We start from the raw sequence: 26,117 nt of genomic DNA, 5'->3' as shown, positions 1-26,117 counted from the left end.
GCTGCAGTCCACGGTGTCGAAAAGAATCGGACACAACTGAGCGACTGAACTGAAATGAACTGAAGCCACATTCTTTTGAAGTCATTGGCAGGTAGATTCTTTACCATTAAGCCACCTTGGCTACAGTCTATGGGGTCTCAAAGAGTTGGCACGACTGAGCACAGCACTGCAATGTGAAGTCATAATTTACTGAGAGTCAAAAGACAATGGAATATTTCATGATATTGAGAGAAAATGGCTATGATTATTTTTAAAAGTGAAAGTGTTACTTGCTCAGTCGTGTTCCTTCTTTATGACCCCACAGACTGTAGCCTGCCAGGCTCCTCTGTCCACAGAATTCTCCAGGCAAGAATAATGGAGTGGATTGCCATTCCCTTCTCCAGGGAATCTTCCCGGCCCAGGGACTGGACCTGGGTCTCTTGCATTACAGGCAAATAGTTTACCATCTGAGCCACTGGGGAATAAAGTAATGTTAAATTGAAGAAAAATAGAAAGAATGCAACCCTATGTCAGGAATCTCAAATTTTAATATCACTTCTGTCACTAACCTGATTACCCATTTGAGTGTAACAGAAAAAATACAAATGTAATCATTGTACATATTCAGGGGTAAGACAGGTTTGGATTTAATCTAGAAATTCCAACTGTAAACCCTGTGCCTGAGATTATAATATATATGACTGTAAAATATACATGTACAATATGTACTGTCATGCATGTCATATGTGTGTGCCCACAAACATGCTGAAGGTGAAGAGGACAAATGGAGAAATGGAAACAGCTTAAAGAGAGCATTTGATGGGCTTCCCTGGCAGCCAGCAGTTGAGACTGAAAATTAAAAAAATAATAATAATAACATTTGCTGAGCATTTGGCCACCTGATGCAAGTAACTGACTCATTGGAAAAGACCCTGATGCTGGGAAAGATTGAAGGCAGCAGGAGAAGGGCACGACAGAGGATGAGATGGTTGGATGGCATCACCGACTCTATGGACATGAGTTTGAGTGAAGTCCGGGTGTTGGTGATGGACAGAGAGGCCTGACGGGCTGCGGTCCATGGGGTCGCAGAGAGCTGAGCGGCTGCACTGACTGAACTGAGCATTGGCTGTGGCCAGGCCCTGTGCTAACTATCATTTCATCCTCCTGCCCATGCTGTGAGGCCAGCGCCATTATCCTTATATAGAAACCAAGGCACTGAGAGACTAAGTGATTTGCCTAATTTAAGTGTTGAAATGAAAAAATCTATTTCAGAGGACCAAGCATGTAAGCATTACACTGTATCTCTTGTAAATTAATATAATTTATTTTTAATTTTTTTTTGGAAGGAACACAAGATTAAAATCTGTGTTTTTTTTTTTTATGAAATACTTCTTACCCAAGGATTTAAAATTAAAATAAGATCATAGGAATGTAGTAATAGCTGTACCTACCACACCAGGAGCAGAGTGTATAAGAAAAAGCAAAACATTTACTTTATGATGCTTCCTAGCCAGAGGACATTTCTCATTTTGCAAATGAGGTCTAAACAGGTGAGGAGACTTGCTCACCATCATTTAGCTGACGACTCTATGCTGTCACTGAAAGAGATAACCGAGAACTCTCTCATCCCAGTCCTATTCCATGATGCATCTCTCGGAGTTGGTATTTTATTTTTATAAATGCATTTATTATTTATGGCAGTGCTGGGTCTTTGTTACTGCTCCGGCTTTCCTTGAGCTGCAGCAGGTAGGGGCCTCTCTCCAGTTGTGAGGCACAGGCTTCTCACTATGGTGGCTTCTCTTGCTGGGGATTGTGGGCTTTCGGGCGTTCGGACTTGAGCAGCTGTGACACCTGGGCTCAGCAGTTGTGGCTGCCGGGCTCTAGAGCACAGGCTCAGTAGTCGTGGTGCACGGGCGTAGATCCTCTGCGGCGCGCGGGATCTTCCCAGATCGGCGGTTGAACCCCTGTCTCCTGCATTGGCAGTCAGATTCTTTACCACTGAGCCACCGGGGAAGCTGAGGAGTTGGTATTTTAAACTAGAGACAAATGGATGGATGGATAGGTAGGTAGATACACAGATAGATCCTGTAGCCTTCATGTAGCTTACACTGCTCTGAGAAAATGACTCTGTGTGTGTGGTGGGGTGGGCAGTGGGATGGGGGGAGAGAGGTGATGCTTGGCTAGATGGTTTTTACAAAGTCACAAGTCTAAATTCATTCACTGTAACCGTAGGCTGCTGTGTCTTCACAGATGGATTATCTAGTTAGAGAATTTTCTTTAAGAAATTTCCAGCCCCAAACTGGAGCACTTCTCCTGAGCTATCTCACAGGAAAGAAATCTTGTCTTTGACTTCTCTGCCACCCACAGCTGCCTCCTTCTCTGTCCCATGGTCCAATATAATTTGATGATGATCCACCATTTGGGATTTTCTTCTTCACTAATCATCTCCAATAGCCAGAACAGGCTCCTGCTGCTTGTGTGTGGTTTCACATTTCATTAAATGTTATACAGGATTATTATATAAGCTTTACTATCTCTATCAATAACAAAATACCTCATTATTTTTCCACTTAAAATTTTGCTATTACAGTATCGTTTCTTGCTATTATCTTTTATGAATGACTCTCAGGTAAAAACACAGGGAAAATTCTAACATTACGTTTAAATTTGAAATGTGTTACCATCATAAGGAAATAAGTGAGTTTTAAGCCATGACTTATCACCATGAGAAAACATATCAATTTAAGCATATGTCTATTCTGCATGCATGCATGCTTAGTTGCTCAGTTGTGTCCAACTCTTTGCAACCCCATGGATTGTAGCCCATCAGACTCCTCTGTCCAAGGGATTTTTTTCAGGCAAGAACACTGGAGTGGGTTGCCACTCCCTTCTCCAGGGGACCTTCCTGACCCAGGATTGACCCTGTGTCTCCTGCATTGCAGGTGGACTCTTTACCTGCCGAGCCTTCAGGGAAGCCCTACTTAGTGTCCCGGAATTTTAAGCGAATCATAACCAGACCACTGCATACCCTGCTGTGTCTCGGCTTGCAGCAGTCCTCAGCATATTAATGGTCTAAAGAGAAACAGCACCATCCCCCTGAATGTGCCCCACTCTCGTCTGTGTTTAAATCCCTTTGTACAGTGGAGGGCACATCTTGCCCGGCATTCACAGCGCTTGTGCTCGCTTTGCTCGTAGCTGTGGGGATGGATCGACATTATTCCCTCCACCTGGTCCACCCTTGCGACCAAGGCCATGAATGTGCACCACAGCCAGCTGAGGTCAGGGATAGAGAACAGAGCAAAATAACCAACAAGGAATGAGACTGGACCCCTGACTCGGGCCTCATTAGCTCTGTGCTTTGCATGCATGCTCAGTCGCTTCAGTCGTGTCCGACTCTGTGCGACCCCATGGACTGTGGCCCACCACCTGTAGCTCCTCTGCCCATGGGATTCTCAGGCAAGAACACTGGAGTGGGTTGCCATTTCCTCCTCCAGGGGACCTGTGCCTTAATGGACTGGGATCTCAAGTCACAGGCAGCCAACAGTTACACAGACTTAGGGGCCAAGTATGTGCACTCAGATTCCAAAACGCCCACTGGGAGAAGTCATCGCTTTTTGCCTTAGTTGTTTACACTGAATTCAAACTTTTTTTTTTAAATTGCTCTGACCTACTGAGCAAAGTATTCTTTAAGCCATATCAATTTTGGAAATTTCCTGAGTCACCATTCTCCCCATTAATCCAAAAATCAAGCGCCAAAGTTACTTCAATCAACATCTGAACAGTAAGCAACAACATCTCATTTCTACCATATGTGCTAGAATTGGGGACACACTAGAGAGGAGGTTTAAGACGTTCAGGCAACAATAGGCATTTAGCAGTTTACAGATGATTTAACAACCAGGTCGGTGGAGGGCTCTGTGGCCACAGTGGTAAGCTGGAATGTTAGGTATTGGGGTGACTCAGTTTGCCTGAAGGGCAGAGCCAGCGGTCAGCACAAATTGGTACTTTCATTGAGGTCTTGATATGCAGAAAACTGGACGATAATGATAAATCAGAGAAACTGATGCTGATGGTGGATTATACCAAAGAATGGGCCTCACCAATGCCAACAGAACTAAGATCTGCTCTGGTGACTGTGTGGTTTGGTTTTGACTCATAACAAATAACTCTGTCCTGCCTCTGGAGCTGTGCTATCCACTAGCCATGAGCAACATGTGGCTATCGAAATCAAAATGAATTACACTTTAAGTTTAGTTCCTTTGTTTCACTAGCCACCGTCAAGTACTCAGTAGGCCCACATGGCTAGCGGGGTTACCTAGCAGTTACCTAGGTGAACAGTGTGGAACATTTCCATCATCACAGAAGTCTTATTGGGCTGCACCAAGCTAGACTGAGAACCCCACTGTAGAACTTTAAAAAAGAAGAAAGGAAGGAACGCCCATATTTACCTGGATCAAGAATCCTGCTGCTGCTGCTGCTGCTGCTAAGTCGCTTCAGTCGTGTCTGACTCTCTGCATCCCCACAGACGGCAGCCCACCAGGCTCCCCCATCCCTGGGATTCTCTAGGCAAGAACACTGGAGTGGGTTGCCATTTCCTTCTCCAATGCATAAAAGTGAAAAGTAAAAGTCAAGTTGCTCAGTTGTGTCCGACTCTTAGCGACCCCATGGACTTTAGCCTATCAGGCTCCTCTGTCCATGGGATTTTCCAGGCAAGAGTACTGGGTGGGGTGCCATTGCCTTCTCCACAAGAATCCTGAGGGTCCCCCATTTTAGTCTCACATGCGCTATTCTTGGCTCACCCCTGACGACTCTGTGCCCTTCTGACCCATCCAGCACACAGTACTGTCTCTTCTCTGTGTTTCATCCTGTCTCTTCTCTGCTCAGAACTTTTCAGAGGCTCCCCAGTGCCTGCAGGAGATAAAATGTAAAGTCCTTGTGTCTAGCGTTCAAAGCCATTCACCACATTGTTAATCTACTTTTTCAGCATTACTTTTGTTATCCTGCAAACATGGATTTTCTGCTTCAGACAAATTGGTTTCCTCTCTGACCCCTGAATACACATTGCATCCTCCCAACTCACTGCCTTTTCCATGCCACTCCGTGTCCAGATACCTGTCCAGATCCGCGTGTGCGCGCGTGCGTGTGTGTATGTGTGCGCATGCGTGCGTGTGTGTGCACATGTGCACATGCTCAGTCATGTCTCTTTGCAACACTATGGACCGCAGCCCAGCAGCCTCCTCAGTCCATGGGGTTTTCCAGGCAAGAAAACTGGAGTAGGTTGCCATTTCCTTCTCCACGGGATCTTCCCAACCCAGGGATCATACCCCTGTCTCCTGCTGCTGCTGCTGCTGCTAAGTCGCTTCAGTCGTGTCCGATTCTGTGCGACCCCATAGACAGCAGCCCACCAGGCTCCCCCGTCTAATTCCTTCAATGGCAGGCAGATTCTTTACCACTGAGCCACCTGGGAAGTGAAAGTCGCTCAGTCATGTCCGACTCTTTGCGACCCCATGGACTGTCCATGGAATTCTCCAGGCCAGAATACTGGAGTGGGTGGCCTATTCCCTTCTCCAGGGGATCTTCCCAACCCAGGGATCGAACCCTGGTCTCCCGCATTGCAGGTGGACTCTTTACCAGCTGAGCCACCAGGGAACCCCGTCCATTTCATTACCACCTATCTAAACCCTCCCCGTCCTTCATGTCCTGTTTACACCACGTCTTTCACATCTCCCCCGTGACCGTAGCTCTAAGTGGTGCTGCCTGGTGATCCAGCGGTGAGGACGCCACCTTCCAGCGCAGCGGGTGCAGGTTCAATCCCCGGTGGTGGCTCAGACCGAAGGAATCTGCCTGCCATGTGGGAGACCTGGGTTCTATCCCTGGGTCAGGAAGATCCCCTGGAGAAAGGAATGGCAACCCACTCCAGTCTTCTGGCCCAGAGAATCCCATGGACAGAGGAGCCTGCTGGGCTACAGTCCATGGGGTCACAAAGAGTCGGACACGACTGAGCAACTAACACTATAGTTCAAAATAATTCTTCCTGTCTCCTGAATTCCTACACCTTTTACCCATTTCTACTTGATATTATCTTTTCATATACTCTATCTCCTCATACTAGCAGCAGCTACCATCTTATACTCTGAACTCAGCTCAGTATCTGGTAATAAATATCAATAGATTATGTGATTAGTGCTAAGCTCAATTCACTATTGGGCTAGAGAGGATATGAGAAATGAATTTTCCAAAACAGAGGAAAGGAAAAGGAAGTCCTCTGCTTTAATCTCGCCACCGGAACCACCACTGGGAAGGAGACTCCCTAGAGTGCAGTGGGTCATACTTCCTCAGGAATAGGCTGGACTGTTCCTGCTTTGACTCTAACCCATACCCTCCACAGCCCTGAATAAGTACGTACCTGGGCTCAGCCTTCCTTTCTTTGGCAGTTCTTTCCCCACTTCCGTGAGACTGGATCCATTCCCAGCTTCCTGTGTGGAGAAAATTCAGCCAAAGGCAGGTTGTTGAACAGAAAAACTGGGCCTATCTCTGTCCAAGTCCAGTGAAGATGCTTTTGAGTTTTATTCATTCTAAGTAGAGACTCTGAGTCATTGGCTAATAAACCAACTCTAGGCACCACCACAGGATGACTGGATCGTTTTGGCCACTGGGAAGATTGCCTTCAGGAGAGTTTTCAAGCTATACCAGGAATACTGTGGGCGCCTTTCTTCTCACATTCTCCCCTATAAACCCAAGCGAGGGACAGAAATTTTGTCTTCTCTCAGTGAAAAGTTTTGTTATTTTTATTGTTCTGACAAAGAAAACAGTTATTTCCCAAGAAAAGGATAATATTGTGCAATATTATCTGCCAGGTTAAATGACTATTTCCTTAGCCAGTTAACCACACAGACTCAGCCATGGGCTTATGTGAGGGTTACATAGGAGAAAAGAATGTCAAATTAGTTTGTAAACAATAAAGACCTAAACAAATACAAACTGTGTTTGTTCATAATATTTTATAGCATCAATCAGCTAAATATGGCAAAGGTCAGATAGAAGGCAATTCAGAACCAGTCAGGGAATCAAGCAGTTTCAGTGAATCCAACAGTCCAGCAGTGGGAAGACCCAAGGCTTCCCATTTTTCAGCGCCCCCAACGGGCTGGTACCCAGTGCAACAAGCCCTCGAAGCCTCGTTTCCTCCACCACAGCACTGGAATGCTGCTGAGTCATCACCCTCTTCTAGAGCAGCCAAAGAAATTGGTGACTCAGAGAACTGATTCATAGTTTCTCGTTTCACTGCTCTAGCTCTCCTCTGACACAAAATTTCCTTGTTGCACCTGTTTCACACAAAGCTTGAAACCTAGGTGTTAAGTCACTCAGTCACGTTCTATTCTTTGTGAATCCATGGACTGTAAATTCTCCATCCATGGAATTCTCCTCTACCTGTGGAATTCTCCAGGCAAGAATACTGGAGTGGGTAGCCATTCCCTTCTCCAGCAGATCTTCTTGACCCAGGGATAGAACCCAGGTCTCCCGCATTGCAGGCACATTCTTGATTGTCTGAGTCACCAGAAAATGACCTTAAAACTGAACAGCAGCAAAATGTAGAAGCCATACTTTCAATGGTCTATTGACATAGTGATTCTAATAGAGGCATTTTTTCACATCCTAAAGAAGGGTAAAAAACTGATCAAAGCCATTCAGGACTTTGTACCTGTGGGAACTTTGTATTTTGAGGTACTTTGAGGTTTCAACCTGTTTTGTGTGGTGATACCACAGGCCCTCACAAAGCCATTTTCTACTTTCTAAACTCTGTTGCTTGTAACATTTGCAAGGTGGTCAGCTAGGTTAGAGAGTTAGGCATTGCTAAAGTCATGGAACAAGTTTTTCTTTCTGTGAAAAAGCACCATACTCTGAACAAGTTCAGTTATACCTGTTTTAATCAAGTAAACAAAAGAACCAAGTTTTTAGGAACCAGCTTATAAGTTGCATAGTGAAAAATGAAGATATAACCATGATTATTCTTTACTAGCATTTCGAATATCCTGAAAAACACTTCAGGTTATGAAAGAATTATAATTATATAACTACCTTTGCTTTCTTTTATTACTCATCTCAAAAAAATGAGCTTTGCACAACACTGCAAATCAACTATACTTCAATTTAAAAATAATTCGCTTCTCTGAGCTCTTTTAGGAATAAAAAAGGGGCCTCTGCTAGCCTGAAGAAGCTGTAAGTAAATATGATAAAGCTTAACAAGAGGAAAGTGTCAGCAATATAAATGAAGGTCAAAGATTTTAAAGAAGCTGTATAGATAAGGCCTAGCACAGAGAAGAATTCAGGACAGCCAATCCCTAAATGGAATCACAAAGTCCAGAGAAAAGTCATCTTGAGATTTTCCATCACTTGGAGGCCTTGCAGATGATAACATTCCTCTGCTTCCCCTAAAACGATTAGTCTTTGATTAAAATGTTTTCAAAGGTCAAAGGAAAGCTCAGTCTAGTAGGATCCTAAAGGCTACTCTGTCCTGAACTTGTACTTCTTGGAACTTAGTTTTCTTATCTGAAAATTGGAAAAGGGGACCCAGATGGACTTTGGTTCCTCCCAGATTTAGAATTTTATGATTCTAAATATTTTGCTTGTGAAACTTGTGAGGAACTTGTGCAGAATTCCCTAGTAACTAGGAGACCCCTGGAGACGCGGCTACAAATAGAGCTAAGGTCACAGGGGACTTGACCCAAGAGTTACATCTTTTTATAAATGGTGAAAATTAAGACTATTGTAGAGTTCTGACTCTGTTCAATTATAGTTAAAATACTTAGAACAGACCAGGCCATGTCTACTCCAACTGATCAATCCTGGACATTTATTTCCAAAAATTGCCAAAAATAATCAAAAGCTGGGTAGAGGACATTATCTCTTTACAAAGAACAGAAAAGCAACAATAAAAGGAGAAAGTAAGCAATTTTGAATGAGTCAGATTTAAAAAAAAATCATTTTCTTCTACATCTGTATTCTTCAAAGGACATAATAGACTATACAAAGGAAAGCTTGGAGATAAACTCTGTTATTTCAAAAGATAATGTCCCAAAATGATGATATTTCCTTAATTTAAAAGCAAGTAGAGACAATTCAAATGGGAAAAAAAAAAAAAGGTGTTGAAAGAAGAAACTATACTTTCTATACAATAGAGTCTCAGTAAGTATTGGTTGATTGAATTTCCTGGAACTCAAAAGAACCTTTCATATACAGGTTTTCTTTCTACCTCTGTCTTAATTATTTGTTCATCTATTCCTTCAATAAACCTTTATTGAGCTTATGGAAATAAAATTCACCAAATACTGAGAATATGAAAATAAATGACAGGTCCTGTCCTTGAGGAGCTCACAATTTAGCAAGCTAGTTTTCTGACCACCAAAAGTAGTGGGTTTAATATGTACTAGGACTTAAGTACGGAGAAGGCGATGGCACCCCATTCCAGTCCTCTAGCCTGGCAAATCCCATGGACGGAGGAGCCTGGTGGGCTGCAGTCCATGGGGTCGCAAAGAGTCGGACATGTCTGAGCAACTTCACTTTCACTTTTCACTTTCATGCATTGGAGAAGGAAACGGCCACCCACTCCAGTGTTCTTGCCTGGAGAATCCCAGGGACGGGGGAGCCTGGTGGGCTGCCGTCTATGGGGTCGCACTGAGTCGGACACGACTGAAGCGACTTAGCAGCAGCAGCAGGACTTAAGTAAGCTCAGAGGAATATTTTGTGGCACGCTGATTCACATGAAGATAAGCCTGGGATACACTTTACGGTACACCTAACTTGGTAAATGGAGACTCTCCCTCCAGTGTGAAAATAAATGTAAAAGGGACTTTCTGAGTCATCTCACAGTACAGCAAAAGCTCCAGAAGATGGGGTGTTACTATGGCACTAGCTTGGGAGCCAGACAACCTGGATTCTAGTCTGTGCTCTGCTCCTCAAGCGCGGGGCGACTGCAGGAAGGTGGATTGACATTTCTGGATCTCAGACTGCTCACTGCACAGAGCGGGATGAGAGGTCCCCAGACTCTGCACTAGGCAGACTGTGGTACCAGATGGTTGGATGGCATCACCGATTGGATGGACATGAGTCTGAGCAAGCTCCGATGATGGACAGGGAGGCCTGGCCTGCTGCAGTCCAGGGGGTCGCAAAGAGTCGGACACGACTGAGCAACTGAACTGACAGAACTGATGGCACATCTGACAGGCTATCTCGCCAAGCCTTATCTAGGAGAGTCTTTCCTCAGGACGCAAGACACTGCCTCTTGGTCTGCCCCGGAGCTAACCGTCGGTTCTGTCCCTGGGCTCCCAGGCCGGCCCCTGGGGCGTCCTCCTCCGGCCCGGCCGGCTCGGGAAACCCACGCCCGCGGGAAGAGGTAAAAAGCAAAAACCAGGTAAGGGAAACGAAAACGGGTCTCTCTGAAACAAAGGTGCCCGCGAGGGCGCTCCCGGGAGGCTGGGCCTCCGCCTGTAAACAGGAAGGGTCGCCTTCGGGGCCGAGCGAGGCAGGCTTTCGAGGCAAGGGGATGTTTTTGCTCATCTCGCCGGCGGCACATGACAGAACGTGTCGGATGAGCCGTCAGGAGCGCGACCTCACCGAGCCACGAGGCAGGGCGAGGACGGCTCGAGATTGCCCCTCGGAGGGCCAAGAACAAGGCAAAGGACCCCAGCCCTCTCTTTAGAACTACTCGCCTCCCGCCGCTCCGGGAGATAGAGGACCGCCGAGCCTCGCGCCGAAGCCGTTCAAGCGCGCGCGCTCGCGGGGCGGGGCGGGGCGGGGCGGGGCGGGGCGGGGCGGGGGCACTATATCTCCCGGCGGAGGAGCACACGGAACGCGACTCACAGCCTCCAAAACGCGCTGCCCTGGAGCCGGTTGCTTAGCTGGCGCTGCCGAGGCTGCTTTCCTCGCTCAATCAGAGAAGGGCGCTCTGATTGGCCAGCGCGACCCTGCAGTGGTTGGCCGGAAAGAGTCGAGGCGCCTGATTGGTCCCGCCGCACCTGCAATGCGTCAAGCCGCGGTGGGCGTGGAGGGCTTCCGCGTGTACGGCTGTGCACCGAGGGGCCGCCAACCGCACGGGGAGGGAGCGGCTCCGCCTGTGGCCGCCATCTTTACTAGGGGCGGCGCGGGGCGCCCCGGGCTCGTCGGGGTTTCTCACGGCGCCCTTGGGCCGGTAGAGAAAGGCTCTGCGACAGAAGTTGTGTGTGGGGGGAGGGGGGTGTAGGGTTGGGAGGAGGTTTTCTTCCCTTTTTCCGTTGCGGTGGGCTGTCTCGTGTGTGCTCAGGTCCCAGGAGGCGGCGGGGGCAGAACTGGAGGGCTGGCGGGTCCCCGGGGTGAGGCGGGCCTGCTAGGAGGCCGAGGCCGCTGCCCTCAGACCGCCGGGTGTGCGCTCCGTCGGCGGGCGCCGAGAGGGCGCTTTGACTGCATTTCTAGGCGCGACAGGGAGATTCGTCCCCTGGGCAGCTTGCTCGCGCTGGCAGGCAGTTCTGGAAACCTCTCCCGAATACGTCATGGTTCTTGCTCACGCCGAGCGCGGTCCCTGCCTGCAGGGAATGCGTTTTATTTATTTTTAAAAAAATTTTTAGAGCTGTAAGTCCTAACAGCCGTCTTGGAAACTACCGGCTCCAGAGACCGTGGCCTGCGGCAGCGAAACGGAGCTTGCCTGACAGACACGCTGCGAGACGTTGACTGAAAATTATTTTGATCGTACCAGTTTGGTTGCCTTTTTAGGCAACTGTTAATGTTTGTGTGTGCATCCGGCTTTCGTTCGTCTCTGATATGCACCCCTGCAAAAAAGAAAAAGCCCGCTTTTTTATTTTTTTAAATTAATCTTTCACTGTAGCAAAAGTGGTCGTGGTTCAGGACCCTCTTCGGTGGATATGGGTGAAGAGAAAGAGCTATGTTCCCTGGGTGAATTAGAGCTAGAGAAACGGGAAGAGGTGACGGTTGTCTGCTTTAGTGGGAGTGATGTCTTGGTTGGGCTTTATTTGAGCCGCGTAGGTGCAAACTCAATGCGGCTGGCTATCCAAAGGTGAATTCTGGAGTTGCCTCGTGGTGTGGGCGTTGCCATGGCTGCAGGGAGAGGGCGTTGGTGAATTGCAGGGCCTGTAAACCCGGCAAGGCCAGGCCGCTCCCTTGTGTGAAGTCCTAGTAGTAATGGACTACCCAGGTTTGTGTATCCAGGCTTTCACCTTTCCCATCCCTTTCCAAGATGCTGGACTGATCATTACAGGCACACGTGGGTCTGTATTGATTCCAGTATTGACCAAGGCAGGCGCAGTCTCTGCCTTACAAGATTTTCTAATTAGAGGCTGCAGGTGGGAGGATGGGTTTGATACCATTTGCCGTACAATTTGATTTGTAAGTTATTGTTTCTCTTACCTAATTATACTGATTTTGAACACTTAATCATTGGCTTTTACGCGTTTTCCCATAGGCCTCACTTTACCTTCTGCCTAAAGCTGACACTGCATTTTACTGTGTATTAGTATAATGCTAGGGTTCATGGACACTGCGAAAGAAAGACAACTGCAGTTTTGCATAATCTGCACGTAGCGAGAACCCCTCAACACACGGTAATTTCGTGTTCTTTAGCAGCTGCAGTGCTGGGAGTCGGCCACTTTGCTTGCACTGTGAGATAGAGCAAAGGACGAAATCTTCCAGAGCCTTGGTTTCTTCTGTAGTGTGATGAGAACCAAGTCTGTCTCACAGTCCTTGTGAGCATTGCATAAGATAGAAATGTGCCAGGGCTTGGTAAATTGTAGAACTATTGACGATAATATTCATTTGCTAAAGCACTGCAGTGCCCATAATTGTCTGACCTTGTGATAGGAATATTTTCCTTCAATATTTTCTGCTTTGTGGGAAGAACAGATGGACAAACTCAGATCTAAAATAAACCTTAAATGGCCTGGTGTTTTTCTTAATTGAAGCATAGTATTAATATAGCCTTGTTAGCATGCAGTGCCAGATTTGAGGGCCCTTAGGGTGACTAGCTAGCTCATCAGTTTGCCTTGGTCTTTCCTGGTTTTAGCATCAAAGGCACATGTCCTAGAAAGCCCCATGTCCTAGAAAGCCCCTCTGTCCCAGGCAAACCGGGACATTTGGTCACCCTTGGATTGTTTTCATTGCCACAAAATGGGAGGATGAACAGAATAGGAAATGAAGAGTCCAACTGTGTACAAGCGATTAGATTTCCCTGCAGCTGGAGCTACTGGGCTCAAGCAAAGGGATGTCCTTGTGTGAGATGAGTGTGGGGTGGGGCCTGAAACGTCACGTGTCCCAGTCAAACATGATCTTATCCATTTTTATTGCTCTTCCTTCTCTCAGTCCCCACACAGAATTTACCTTTCATATTTTGAAGTTTCTTATTCAGTGCTCATCTTTATCTCTCATAATGAATGAAAGTCACTCAGTTGTGTCTGACTCTTTTCGACCCCATGGACTATATATACAGTCCATGAAATTCTCCAGGCAAGAATTCTGGAGTGGGTAGACTTTCCCTTCTCCAGGGGATCTTCCCAACCCAGGAATTGAACCTGGTCTCCTGCATTGCAGGCAGATTCTTTATCAACTGAGCTATAAGGGAAGCCCAGTCTCTGGTAAAGGCTTTCCCAAACGGTTCATCACTTGAGTGGAGAAGTTCTTGTTTATGCTGTGGACACCTTTGCCAATCTTATGCAGCCTAATGCTGCTGCGTTTCACTTAGAGGCAGGTGAAGATAAATGTTCTGCTTTTCCACCCAGGGTCATGGACCTGAATTGTCCCCATGTAGGCCAGGTTCAGAACCCTGCTCCCTCTCCCTCACCCCACTGCAGTTCTCTTTCCAGTTTGTCCTCTTATTCTCTCTCACCTTTACATTCTTGCCATTATCCATCACCAATATAGTTCAAGACTGTTTTCTAACTATTGCAAAAGTTGGCTTTCACCCCTGGTTCCGTCTTATGCCCAGTTGATGGAGTAGTGTTTCTAAAGCATACATATGGCTATGTGATTTTTGTCCTCAACCGCCCATGGCTTCCTTTGGAATCCATCGCAGAGTTCTGACAAGAGAGTGACCGAGTCAGAGGTGGGTTAACAATTACGTGGCAGCAAAGTGGGAGGTGAATTTTACAGAGAGACACTGTAGACAGAGTGATGAAAACAATCAGAATATCCTTGTAGTATCTCATTTATAGCTCATAAAAACATTATTCATTCCTTTTCACAAATAAATTGAGGTTAGGATACATAACTTTCCTGGCTTCACCCATGGTGACAGAGCTGGAAGTTGAACTCATTTACTGTATACAGGAGTTGGTCCTCGCATTAGCCTTAAAGTGTTAGCAGTGAGATTAGAGGAAGTCCAGGAAATGATACTTGTTCACTTACAGTACTTTATGTACCTTGAGGTGAAGAATGAAAAAGCAACAGATATCAGTGTGGTTGGGCTGAACTCTGGACTGTTTTCTCCAGTGTTGGTTTCAGCATATATCTCCTACATGTTTTTCTATATGAAAGAGAGATTAGTAAGCAAAACGTGTTGCTCAAGTTTTGCAAAAACTCATGATACCCAGATGGAGAAAGGGTATAGATGCTAGTTGGCTTGGCCGTCCTACCTGAACTCAGAAACCTCACAGAGGAAGAGTACCAGCAGCATGGCTTGGGGATGCACCAGGTTATGCTTCCAGACACGACTCTTGGTTGGGTGTGTTTCCTGAATGTGAACCAAAATTTTTCAAGGGACTTGCCTGCGGGAGAAAGACTTTGGGCTGCTGCTGCTGCTAAGTCGCTTCAGTCATGTCCAACTCTGTGTGACCCCAGAGACAGCAGCCCACCAGGCTTCCCCGCCCCTGGGATTCTCCAGGTAAGAACACTGGAGTGGGTTGCCATTTCCTTCTCCAATGCGTGAAAGTGAAAAATGAAAAGTGAAGTCGCTCAGCCGTGTCCGACTCTTAGTGACCCCATGGACTGCAGCCCACCAGGCTCCTCCGTCCATGAGATTGTCCAGGCAAGAGTACTGGAGTGGGGTGCCATTGCCTTCTCTGAGACTTTGGGCTAGTACCCGCTTAAAGATATTTCATGGGTTTGGAGCACTGGAGGGGTGATTCTCCTACACTCCAGTCATGTCAGCACCCCTCACCTCCACCACTGAAGGTGCTCAGTCGTGTCCAAGTCTGCAGCCGCAGCCCACCAGGCTCCTCTGTCCACATGGGCTTTCTCAGGCAAGAAGACGAGTGGGTTGCCATTTCTTCCTCCCCACCATGATTCCCCTACCCCCCCAAAAAAACCTTGGTAGCGTTAAGGAGGAAGAGCTTCGAGAACAATTGCCCTTCAAGAACCACTGGGTTATTTTGTGTTCCCTTTGGTGCTGTCTTCCCAATCACTGAAGATGGTAAAAAGAGGAGCAGGGAAGGGGACATTTCGTTTATTCCAACCCCTTCTCTTCCACCTCTCCGTACCCTTTGTGCTTCTGGTTTTGTCAAAAATCCTTCAAACCTAGGAAAGGCTTTTCCTCTTCAGTAATTCTAGTATACATTTTAGGGCTTTCCTGGTGACTCAGTGGTAAAAAAAATCCTCCTTCGAGGAGGCGAGGGTTCGATTACTGACAGGATCCCACCTGCTTCAGGGCAACTAAGCCCATGCAGCACGACTACTGGGCCTGGGAGAGCCTGGGAGCCACAACCGCTGAGCCCACGCACCCTAGACCCTGTGCTCTGCAAGAAAGGAAGCCAGTAATGAGAAGCCCGAACGCTGTAGCCAGAGGGTAGCTCCTGCTTGCTACAGCTAGAGAGAGCCCGGGAGGCTATGAAGACCCAGCACCGCCAAAAATAAATTAATAAAATTAAAAAAATAATTCTGGTATACATTTTATAATACCCTGGCTACCTTTTCCCCTTTGCTAATATTCTTGCCTAATTTGTGTGTTTTTATCATTCTGATTAGATTATAAGTTCATTAAAAACTGAAAGTACCTTAAAAAAAACTCCCTCGACCTGCACCGTTGTCCTGCATATAGTAGTCACTCAACCTTGATTCATCATCTTTCTCTTTGTTTTTGCTGATTTTTCTAGTCAACACATCTCTGATGATAGCATTGAAAATTCAGTGATACTCTAGAAAAAGGTTATTCATTCAAAATTCATTCAACTCTTTATTAAATTCATTCTATATGTCAGATCCCCCTGAGTGTGAGTGCTGATTACTCTCTCCTGTGGTCATGGTTATTAATGGTTTTCGGGTCATCAACACCTTTGAGAGGCTAATAAAAGCCATAGAAACCTCCCAGTAAAACATATAAAATAATTCTGCAACTCCTGTCAGAGTCTAGACTTTCAGACTTGAAGTCTGAAAATCCTACTCAGTGTGATATGTTTAGACTTTACCACTGTATGATAACATATGATGTATCTGGGCATTCATGTGTAGTTTAGTTGACTAAATGTATAAGTAGCACTAAGAGAACTATTTTCAATACTTGAATTGTTGGTTTTTAATCATAAGACTTTAAAGCAAAAGATGGCTATCTTTTGCTACTGAAATTTGGGAGGCAAAATACATCATAGCCTCACTTTTTCATTAAGGCAAAAGTTCTGATTTGTCGCTGGTAAAAGCATTTTCCAAATTATAATATGCCATATTGGTAAACCTAGTCTTTGAAGTTTTTAAGATCTGGTCTCTCCCTTGTTTTAAATTCTGCGTAACCCAAAATATATATAATTAAGTCAGGTAAGCACTGGAGTACATAAATGAGATATTTCACAGAGCGTTTTTGCATGAGATTTAAAACAGTTGATGTTTTGATCAATGTTTGTTTATTATCTTTAAAAAATATTTTCCTTGACGAGAATGAGTAGTGACTGCATGAGTTATTTGCAGAACAGTTTACCAGTGGGTTTTTTGATACTCCCTTGTGCTGCTCTTCCTAATTAGCATCAGGTTTGCTAAATTTTGTTACAGAAAGACTGATAAAGAGAGTCTGTCATCTGGAACCTGAAATTTATGAATTTGTGTAAAACTCGCATGTGTAAATGGTGCAGCGAGGGAATACAAGCTGTCACTTGAGAAATTCTTCTCTGTGTGGATTATTAATGGTGGTATAACTGGATACCAAGCCAAGTTTACAAACATCTACAACTCTACTTCTACCAGAAAACCTGTTGCTGTGATTATTATTTCAGCAAGACAAAGATGTTGAGATTTCCCAAAAGGATGCAATTTCCAGTGGCAATTTTAGGAACCCAGTATGACAGATTTCTTTACTGCTGGATGAAGTCTATTTTAAATGGTAACATGATCTAATTACAACATAAAAAATCTTCTCCCCATCAAAAGGGCCTATAGCTGGTGCAAACATCATCAGTGTCATCAGTGAATAGTATTGAGGCTTTGCTTGGGCGAAGCATTCTGATAGTACTGAACTTGCGAAGAATTACACATAGCTCTGCCCTGGTTCTCACAGCTAAACTGTAACCTGCACGCAGGGACCCTGGTTTTCTTTCTTTCTTTAGTTACATTTATGTTTGCTTACACCCTGGATACTTACAACAGTCTGGCATATAATAGTTGTTAAATAAAGGTTGAACATCTGAATCAACAACTATTAAAATAGTTGCAGAGAAAAGAAAGAGAAAAATTCTATTTTGTAATGTAACTTTTAAAAGGGGAAATGCTATATATGTTCTTTTAAAACATCTTTATTATGTGATATTTGATAAATGTAAAATAGTATATAGTAAATGTAAACTTTTAAGCGTATTAAAATAAGCCCCAGTGAATGCACTGCCTACTCAGATAACTAGAAAGTCACCAATAGCATCCTCCTGCCTCCCCCTCAGCCCAAACTGCAGTCTCAATTCAGGGGCATTTTACCTTTGGGATGTATGAATCATAAATAAGGATTTACAGAAGACAAAATCTATGTAATTCTTCACTAAGAATTACACATTTGGTGGTTGAAAAATACATTTGTTAATAATCATATGGGAAATCATTTATTACCAGACTCTGAATTCCTTAACATATAGTAAGCAGGGTTATTTATATGTGCTAAATCCTGGGGACATCAGAATAGGCTACCTGTGCACTCGGAAGGCGCATATTAGAGTTCATTTTGTTTTGTTTTGCTTTTCCTCCCCTCTTTTGGTGTAAAATAATTTTTGAAATGTCATTTTTTGGGGGAAATTGCTTTTCTATTTGTTTTCTATTTGTGTGTCTTTTCTATTTCATAGTCTCAAAATTGTCTTTAATTATTTGGGGTGTGTTTTTACCTAACATCTTAGTGAAACTTCCTGTGAATTGTCTGTGAAGAGATTTTAAGTTATAACACTGGCTATTGGTAAAGATTTGCTAAAGCAGAATATAAAGATGCAAGCCACAAACAGAATGACATCATAGCTATATTTATGTTCTCAAATAAGAATTCCTCTACAAATGTTTGCTAGGAGCATGTTTTTCTACAGTACATAGAATACTGTATTATGTCTAGTATCATAAACTCAAATTCCAGAGAAATATAGTATTGTCAGTGAATAGGCTTCCTTTCCAGGAAAATTTTGCCTTTCCCATCAATCTTTCTACTTCTGGTTTCCATTGTAGTTCTACATGTAGCCATCAACAAAGTTGTCTTCCTGATTTCTTTCTTTTAATTTTTTATTTTGACATAATTTCAGACTTACAGAAAAGTTCCATGAGTAGGGCAAAGAATCCTCATTTACCCTTTATTTCCCAAATGCTAACATTTGCCACATTGGCACGTTCGTATGTGTTCTCCTGTGCTCGCTCTTTCTTGTGGCGGACACAATAACTTTGTCCCTAAACACTTCAGTGTATAATTCCAAAACTAAGGTCATTCTATCACATAACTATAGTGCAGTGATCAAAATCAGAAAGAGGACGTAATAACGTGACGTTCAGTCCACGGTCCTCTCTCGACACCCGCAGGCTGCCCCAGTGCAGGTGGCTACAGCACTGTGAAGTCCCAGCTCACGCGCTGTGTTATTCTCAGGTAACCTGAAGTCCCTCCTCGGTCTGTGTTTTTCATGACACTGATTAATTTACAGATTTCTAGCCAATCAATATGCTGAGAATTTTTAAGGAAATAAGTATGTTTAAAGTAGCTATCACTGTCAGGATATCTAGAAGAAAGTTAAGGCTTTAATTATTTTATGTTACATTCATTAAGAGGGCTTCCCTGGTGGCTCAGACGGTAAAGAATCTGCCTGCAATGCGGGAGACCTGGGTTCAATTCCTGGGTTGGGAAGATCCCCTGGAGAAGGGCATGGCAACCCACTCCAGTATTCTGGCCTGGAGAACCCCATGGACAGGGGAGCCTACAGTCCATGGGGTTGCAAAGAGTGGGACACGACTGAGAGACTTTCACTTCACATTCATTAAAAAATTATGAATTATGACTTCCTGCTGGTCCAGTGGTTGAGGATCTGCCCTGCAATGCAGGTGACGTGGGTTTGATCTCTGGTCGAGGAGCAAAGACCCCATAGGCCTCAGAGCAGCTGAGCCCACAGCCTGCCACTGCTGCACCTGCGCCCCAGCAAAAGACACCACACGACACGAGGAAGATGCTGAGGGCTGCCGCCGAGACCCCACGCAGCCGAAGAGACAAACAGCATTTAAGAAAATTATGCCAGAGATGGGAGAGCAAAAGATGAGGAAAAGCAGTTTAAAATCCTCTCTCTGCTGACCTTGGGCAAAGCACTGGAATCTAGACTCTGGTTTCCTTATATGGAGAAAGGCAAGACTAAATAGGTGATGGTAAGATTCTGGCTGTAGTATTTTGGGATTCGTTATGAACTAACAAAATGTATTCGCTCGTTAACAGTTCCCTTGCTTCTTAATTTACAAATTTAATCTGATGGATACCCTTAATACTATTACTAGCCACACACTGCTGATAATATGCAATATATATTTCAAGGCAACCAGTATTCACACACTTCTAAGACTATCACTATGAAATCTAGGCCTGCCATCTTATGGATCCTAAATGGTACTACCGAAATACAGGGTAGTTAATGTCAGGAGATGATTTTCGAACTAATCAAGAGAATACCTACTTATGTATATGTAGCTTACTTCCAAAGGAGTTTAAACAGTATTTTGAAATTTACGTTCTTTGATAATTCTTAATTTAGCTTTCTAGGAAAGAATCCAAGTAAATCTAAGAACATCCTGCCTCCAGTTTTTTTTGACTTCTCAATCTATTTTATATTTTATTCATTTGTTTTTGACTGTGCTGGGTCTTCATTGTTGCAGCAAGCGGAGACTGCTCTTTATGGCAGCAAGCAGGCTTCTCACTGTGGTCTGTGGCTTCTCTTGCTGCGGAGCACAGGCTCCAGGTGCTTTGGCTCAGTAGCTGCGGTGCACGGGTTTAGCTGCTCCGTGGCAATGTGGAATCTTCCCAGACCAGAGATCGAACCCATGTCCCCCGCATTGGCAGGCAAATTCTTGCCAATTTTAATTGTTTATTGATCCCAATAATTATTTTCTAGGCAGCATTTAATTTCGTTTTCAAAGTTTAATTTTCCTAAATAGCTATACCTTTGCTTTTGAAATTGTTTGGAACAAGAGAATGGCTCTTTGAAGTGGTTGTGGGCAAGTGCTGGCATGCATATTTCATGAAAGCTGTGATCAGCTACTCATCCATGGTTTTAAAGTGTAACAGGCTTCCTGTTTCCTTTTTATATAGCTATAAATTTTGAGAGTTGATGGTTTCCCACTGCAACGAGGATGAGTGTTGGTGGGATTCACTCCTTCCGTCTCCTCCTAGTATTTATCTCCTATCATGTAAAGGATCCAAAACACAGAACTTTTGTCCACAATGAACATGGGAGAGTTAGTAGGAAACAATTTTCAACTCTTTCAAATCTGTAACTTTAAAATATTGCAAATAAAATGACCAAGGAAAAGAGACTCTGCTTCCTAAGTAAATTATAGAATTTATCTCTAATTGAATTTTGTTTTGTCCCAAACAGACCCCAATAAATCTGTTATGCCCCCCCTTCCCACTAATATAATTTGAGACACTGAAATGATCTAAGGATTGCTTTTGAAGACGGTTCTGAAGTTTTCCGTGGGTAAGAGCGCTCGTCGTCTTGGTTAAGGTGGCTGCTTTCATGAAGCTTTTTAAACCATGCTCTATTTGCCACTGGTTTTCCATTTATTTTCAATATCCTTCAGGATTTGTGGAGCTTCTAATCCCTTTCAAGTTGAAACGTGATGAGTATGGTGTAGTATACGGCGGTGTTTGGACGAGGCTGACAGTGTAAGCACTTGCTGTAACTGCTTGTCGTCGGTATGGAGCCTTAAAGCCCGAATGGAACAGCAGCAGCCGCTATCAGTCACACAGACAGTGGGGGAGGCCCAGCCAAACCGTTGTGGCTTCTCAGGCCCCTTTTTTGCTGAATAGAGATGTTGGCTGAGATTGCCTTCTTCCTGCTGCCTCTTGGAAGGTAAATGCTTTTGCAAATCATCTCATATTTAATTATCAAATCCCCTTTCTTTAGAATTTTCTGTCTTGTTTTGACTAAGTCCTATTAGTGAATTTCAGGAAATAGTGTGAAGTGTTATTTTCACATTGAACCCAATCGGAAGCCTGTGACCTCTGTATTTTTCTGTTTATTTTGGTTATGTATTTTAAGATTTTTATGGACATTTAAAATGTTTTAAAATTCTGATCAGAGTTAAAAGTTTTCTTTTTAGTTCACTTAAAACATATTTGAGAAAGCTTTTGGTTTTTACTTCCAGATGCTCATTCATGTTCCAGAATTTCAGAATCATCTATATTTGCTTTTACTCTTAAAATATACTGTCATTATAAAACGGAATGACTATACCATGTGCCAACAATATATTTTATAGAAATGAGATTGTTCATAAAAATGAGTCACTGTAGGAAAGATAGCTCACAAATAAGTGTTCTGTGAAGTAAAAGTTTCACTAAAAAAGGTGAAGATTGAAATAACTCTAATGCTTAAACCTGGTTTTGGGGAAAGAATGCAACTGTGTAATTCACATGTTGAAACTTAAGTGTGTAGCTATCTATTACATTTCAAAGTCCAGCTGAATTTTACTCTTGCCACAGGAATATTCCAGAGGCCATGAGTCCAAGATAAAATCATTGCCAATTTTGTTCCTTTTGCTTAAATATGCAATTAAGTAATGCTTTAGGGAATTACTGCTGGAAGAATAAGTTACCAGTCAAATTTAAATGGAGCCAACTGGTTTTATAGGGCTTCCCTGGTGGCTCAGATGGTAAATTTTTGCCTGCAATGTGGGAGACCCAAGTTGGATTCCTGGGTTGGGAAGATCCCCTGGATAAGGGAATAGCTACCCACTCTAGTATTCTGGCCCAGAGAATCCCATGGACAGAGGAGCCTAGCGGGCTACAGTCCACGGGGTCCCAAAGAGTCAGACACAACTGAGTGACTAACACTTTCATCTGGTTTTATAGAGCTCCACGGGCTCCCCAGTGTGGGCAGTGGTAAAGGATCTGCCTGCCAGTGCAGGACATGCTAGAGATACGGGCTGGATCCTTGGGTTGGGAAGATTTCCTGGAGGAGGAAATGGCAACCCACTCCAGTATTCTTGCCTGGAAAATTTTAAGGACAGAGGAGCCTGGAGGTTACAGTTCATGGAGTCACAAACAGTTGGACACGACTGAACATACACACACAAGAAATAAGATGTATATATATTTTGAAAATCTTGAGTATAATTGCTTAATAAGGGAATAATTTGGCTATAAAAGAAGCAACTAGATCATTGCTCCTGTGAAAACTCAAGCGTAAGTGGAGGTCACTGCTGGACATTTTGTAGAATGTGTTTTTTCACTGGATATGCTTGGAGATCCCTTCTAACTCTAAAAGTCTAAGATTTTAGTAAACTGTAGACCAGTCCTTTAAATGATTAACCATAACAATTTCAGAGACTACGAATGGGAGGCATTTGGGGGATATTTAGCCATTATTCTGGAACTATATCCTGAGTTGGGGCAGTGAAGAAAAATCCTTTTCCCTTTCTCTTGCCATTGAAGTCATGTCGACAGTAGAGAAAAAGAAGTTGAACTCCTGCAACTCTACAAATGCTTTATAAAAGAAATTACTCATTTCAACATTCTCTGCTATTTCTGCTGATCTTCAGCAAGTCCTTTTTAATAAAACATAAGGATCATTTCCTGTCATTGTTGGGTTCTGAAGTTTGACCTCCCCAAAAAGATGACTGGCCTTTGTTAACTGGGTGTGTACGGTGGCCTGTGCCTTGTGGGATCTGGATGTTGATCAGTGATGAAGATTTTTCCATTTTAATTTCAGCAGAAGTACCTTGTGCTCAGAACTGAAGGGCTTGATTCTTCCCGTCTGGGTGGGTGCCAGCTACATGTCCTCTCACCATCCTCCAGCATTGTCTCAGTTCAGCTCAGTTCAGTCGCTCAGTCGTGTCCGACTCTTTGCCAGCCTATGGACTGCAGCACGCCAGGCCTCCCTGTCCATCACCAACTCCCGGAGTTCACTCAAACTCATGTCCATCGAGTCGGTGATGCCATCCAACCATCTCATTCTGTCGTCTCCTTCTCCTCCCGCCTTCAATCTTTCCCAGCATCAGGGTCTTTTCAAATCAGTCAGTTCTTCACATCAGGTGGCCAGAGTATTGAAGTTTCAGCTTCAGCAATGAATATTCAGGACTTATTTCCTTTAGGATGGACTAGTTAGATCTCCTTTCAGTCCAAGGGACTCTCAAGAGTCTTCTCCAACACCACAGTTCAAAAACATCAATTCTTTGGCACCCAGCTTTCTTTATAGTCCAACTCTCACATCCATACATGACTACTGGAAAAACCATAGCTTTGACTAGACAGACCTTTGTTGGCAAAGTAATGTCTCTGCTTTTTAATATGCTGTCTAGGTTGGTCATAACTTTTCTTCCAAGGAGCAAGCGTGACTGCAGATGCAGTCACCATCTGCAGTCATTTTGAAGCCCAGAAAAATAAAGTCAACCACTGTTTCATTGCTTCCCCATCTGTTTGCCATGAAGTGACGGGACCAGATGCCATGATCTTAGTTTTCTGAATGTTGAGCTTTAAGCCAACTTTTTCAGTCTCCTCTTTCACTTTCATCAAGAGGCTCTTTAGTTCTTCTTCACTTTCTGCCATAAGGGTGGTGTCATCTGCATATCTGAGATTAATGATATTTCTCCCAGCAATCTTGATTCCAGCTTGTGCTTCATCCAGCCCAGCATTTATCATGATGTACTCTGCATATAAGTTAAATAAGCAGGGTGACAATATATAGCCTTGACATACTCCTTTCTCTATTTGGAACCAGTCTGTTGTTCCATGTCCGGTTCTAACTGTTGCTTCCTGACCTGCATACAGATTTCTCAGGAGGCAGATAAAGTGGTCTGGTATTCCCATCTCTTTCAGAATTTTCCACAGTTTGTTGTGATCCACACAGTCAAAGGCTTTGGCATAGTCAATAAAGCAAAAGTAGATGTTTCTCTGGAACTCTCTTGCTTTTTCAATGATCCAACTGATGTTGGCAATTTGATCTCTGGTTCCTCTGCCTTTTCTAAATCCAGCTTGAACATCTGGAAGTTCATGGTTCACGTACTGTTGAAGCCTGGCTTGGAGAATTTTGAGCATTACTTTGCTAGCATGTGAGATGAGTGCAATTGTGCAGTTAAAACATTCTTTGGCATTGGAATGAAAACTGACCTTTTCCAGTCCTCTGGCCACTGCTGAGTTTTCCAAATTTGCTGGCATAATGAGTGCAGCATTTTCACAGCATCATCTTTCAGGATTTGAAATAGCTCAACTGGAATTCCATCACCTCCACCAACTTTGTTCGTAGTGATGCTTCTTAAGGCCCACTTGATTTCACATTCTAGGATGTCTGGCTCTAGGTGAGTGATCACACCATCGTGATTATCTGGGTCATGAAGATCTTTTTTGTATAGTTCTTCTGTGTATTCTTGCCACCTCTTCTTAATATCTTCTGCTTCTGTTAGATCCGTACCATTTCTATCCTTTATCAAGCCCATCTTTGCATGAAATGTTCCCTTGGTATCTCTCATATTCTTGAAGAGATCTCTAGTCTGTCCCATTCTGTTGTTTTCCTCTATTTCTTTGCATTGATCGCTGAGGAAGGCTTTCTTATCTCTCCTTACTATTCTTTGGAACTCTGCATTCAGATACTTCTATCTTTCCTTTTCTCCTTTGCTTTTCACTTCTCTTCTTTTCACAGCTATTTGTAAGGCCTCCCCAGACAGCCATTTTGCTTTTTTGCATTTCTTTTCCATGGGAATGGTCTTGATCCCTGTCTCCTGTACAATGTCACGAACCTCATTCCATAGTTCATCAGGCACTCTATCTATCAGATCTAGTCCCTTAAATCTATTTCTCACTTCCACTGTATAATCATAAAGGATCTGATTTAGGTCATACCTGAATGATCTAGTGGTTTTCCCTACTTTCTTCAATTTAAGTCTGAATTTGGCAATAAGGAGTTCATGATCTGAGCCACAGTCAGCTCCTGGTCTTGTTTTTGCTGACTGTATAGAGCTTCTCCATCTTTGGCTGCAAAGAATATAATCAATCTGATTTTGGTGTTGACCATCTGGTGATGTCCATGTGTAGAGTCTTCTCTTGTGTTGTTGGAATAGGGTGTTTGCTATGACCAGTGCATTCTCTTGGCAAAACTCTATTAGCCTTTGCCTTGCTTCATTCTGTATTCCAAGGCCAAATTTGCCTGTTACTCCAGGGGTTTCTTGACTTCCTACTTTTGCATTCCAGTCCCCTATAATGAAAAGGACATCTTTTTTGGGTGTTAGGTCTACAAGGTCTTGTAGGTCTTCATAGAACCGTTCAACTTCAGCTTCTTCAGCATTACTGGTTGGGGCATAGACTTGGATTACTGTGACTTTGAATAGTTTGCCTTGGAAACGAACAGAGATCATTCTGTCCTTTTTGAGATTGCATCCAAGTACTACATTTAGGAATCTTTTGTTGACCATGATGGCTACTCCATTTCTTCTAAGGGATTCTTGCCCACACTAGTAGATATAATGGTCATCTGGGTTAAATTCACCCATTCCAGTCCATTTTAGTTTGCTGATTCCTAGAATGTCAACGTTCACTC

The 26,117-nt window shown here is 43.9% G+C and overlaps 1 long non-coding RNA gene across 1 annotated transcript; it reads right to left on the bottom strand.

The window, feature by feature from the left end:
• Window positions 1-1,644: 1,644 nt before the first annotated feature.
• Window positions 1,645-12,440, bottom strand: LOC133255100 (uncharacterized). Its single transcript, XR_009738879.1, has 2 exons — window positions 6,386-12,440; window positions 1,645-4,887 (listed from the first exon to the last, which is right to left on the bottom strand). It is a non-coding gene; the product is annotated as an uncharacterized LOC133255100 (long non-coding RNA).
• Between the last annotated feature and the right edge of the window lie 13,677 nt (window positions 12,441-26,117).

This window comes from Bos javanicus, chromosome 10 (assembly GCF_032452875.1).
Source record: "Bos javanicus breed banteng chromosome 10, ARS-OSU_banteng_1.0, whole genome shotgun sequence".
Classification (NCBI taxonomy): domain Eukaryota; kingdom Metazoa; phylum Chordata; class Mammalia; order Artiodactyla; family Bovidae; genus Bos; species Bos javanicus.
This window is presented reverse-complemented; position numbering and strand designations above follow the sequence as displayed.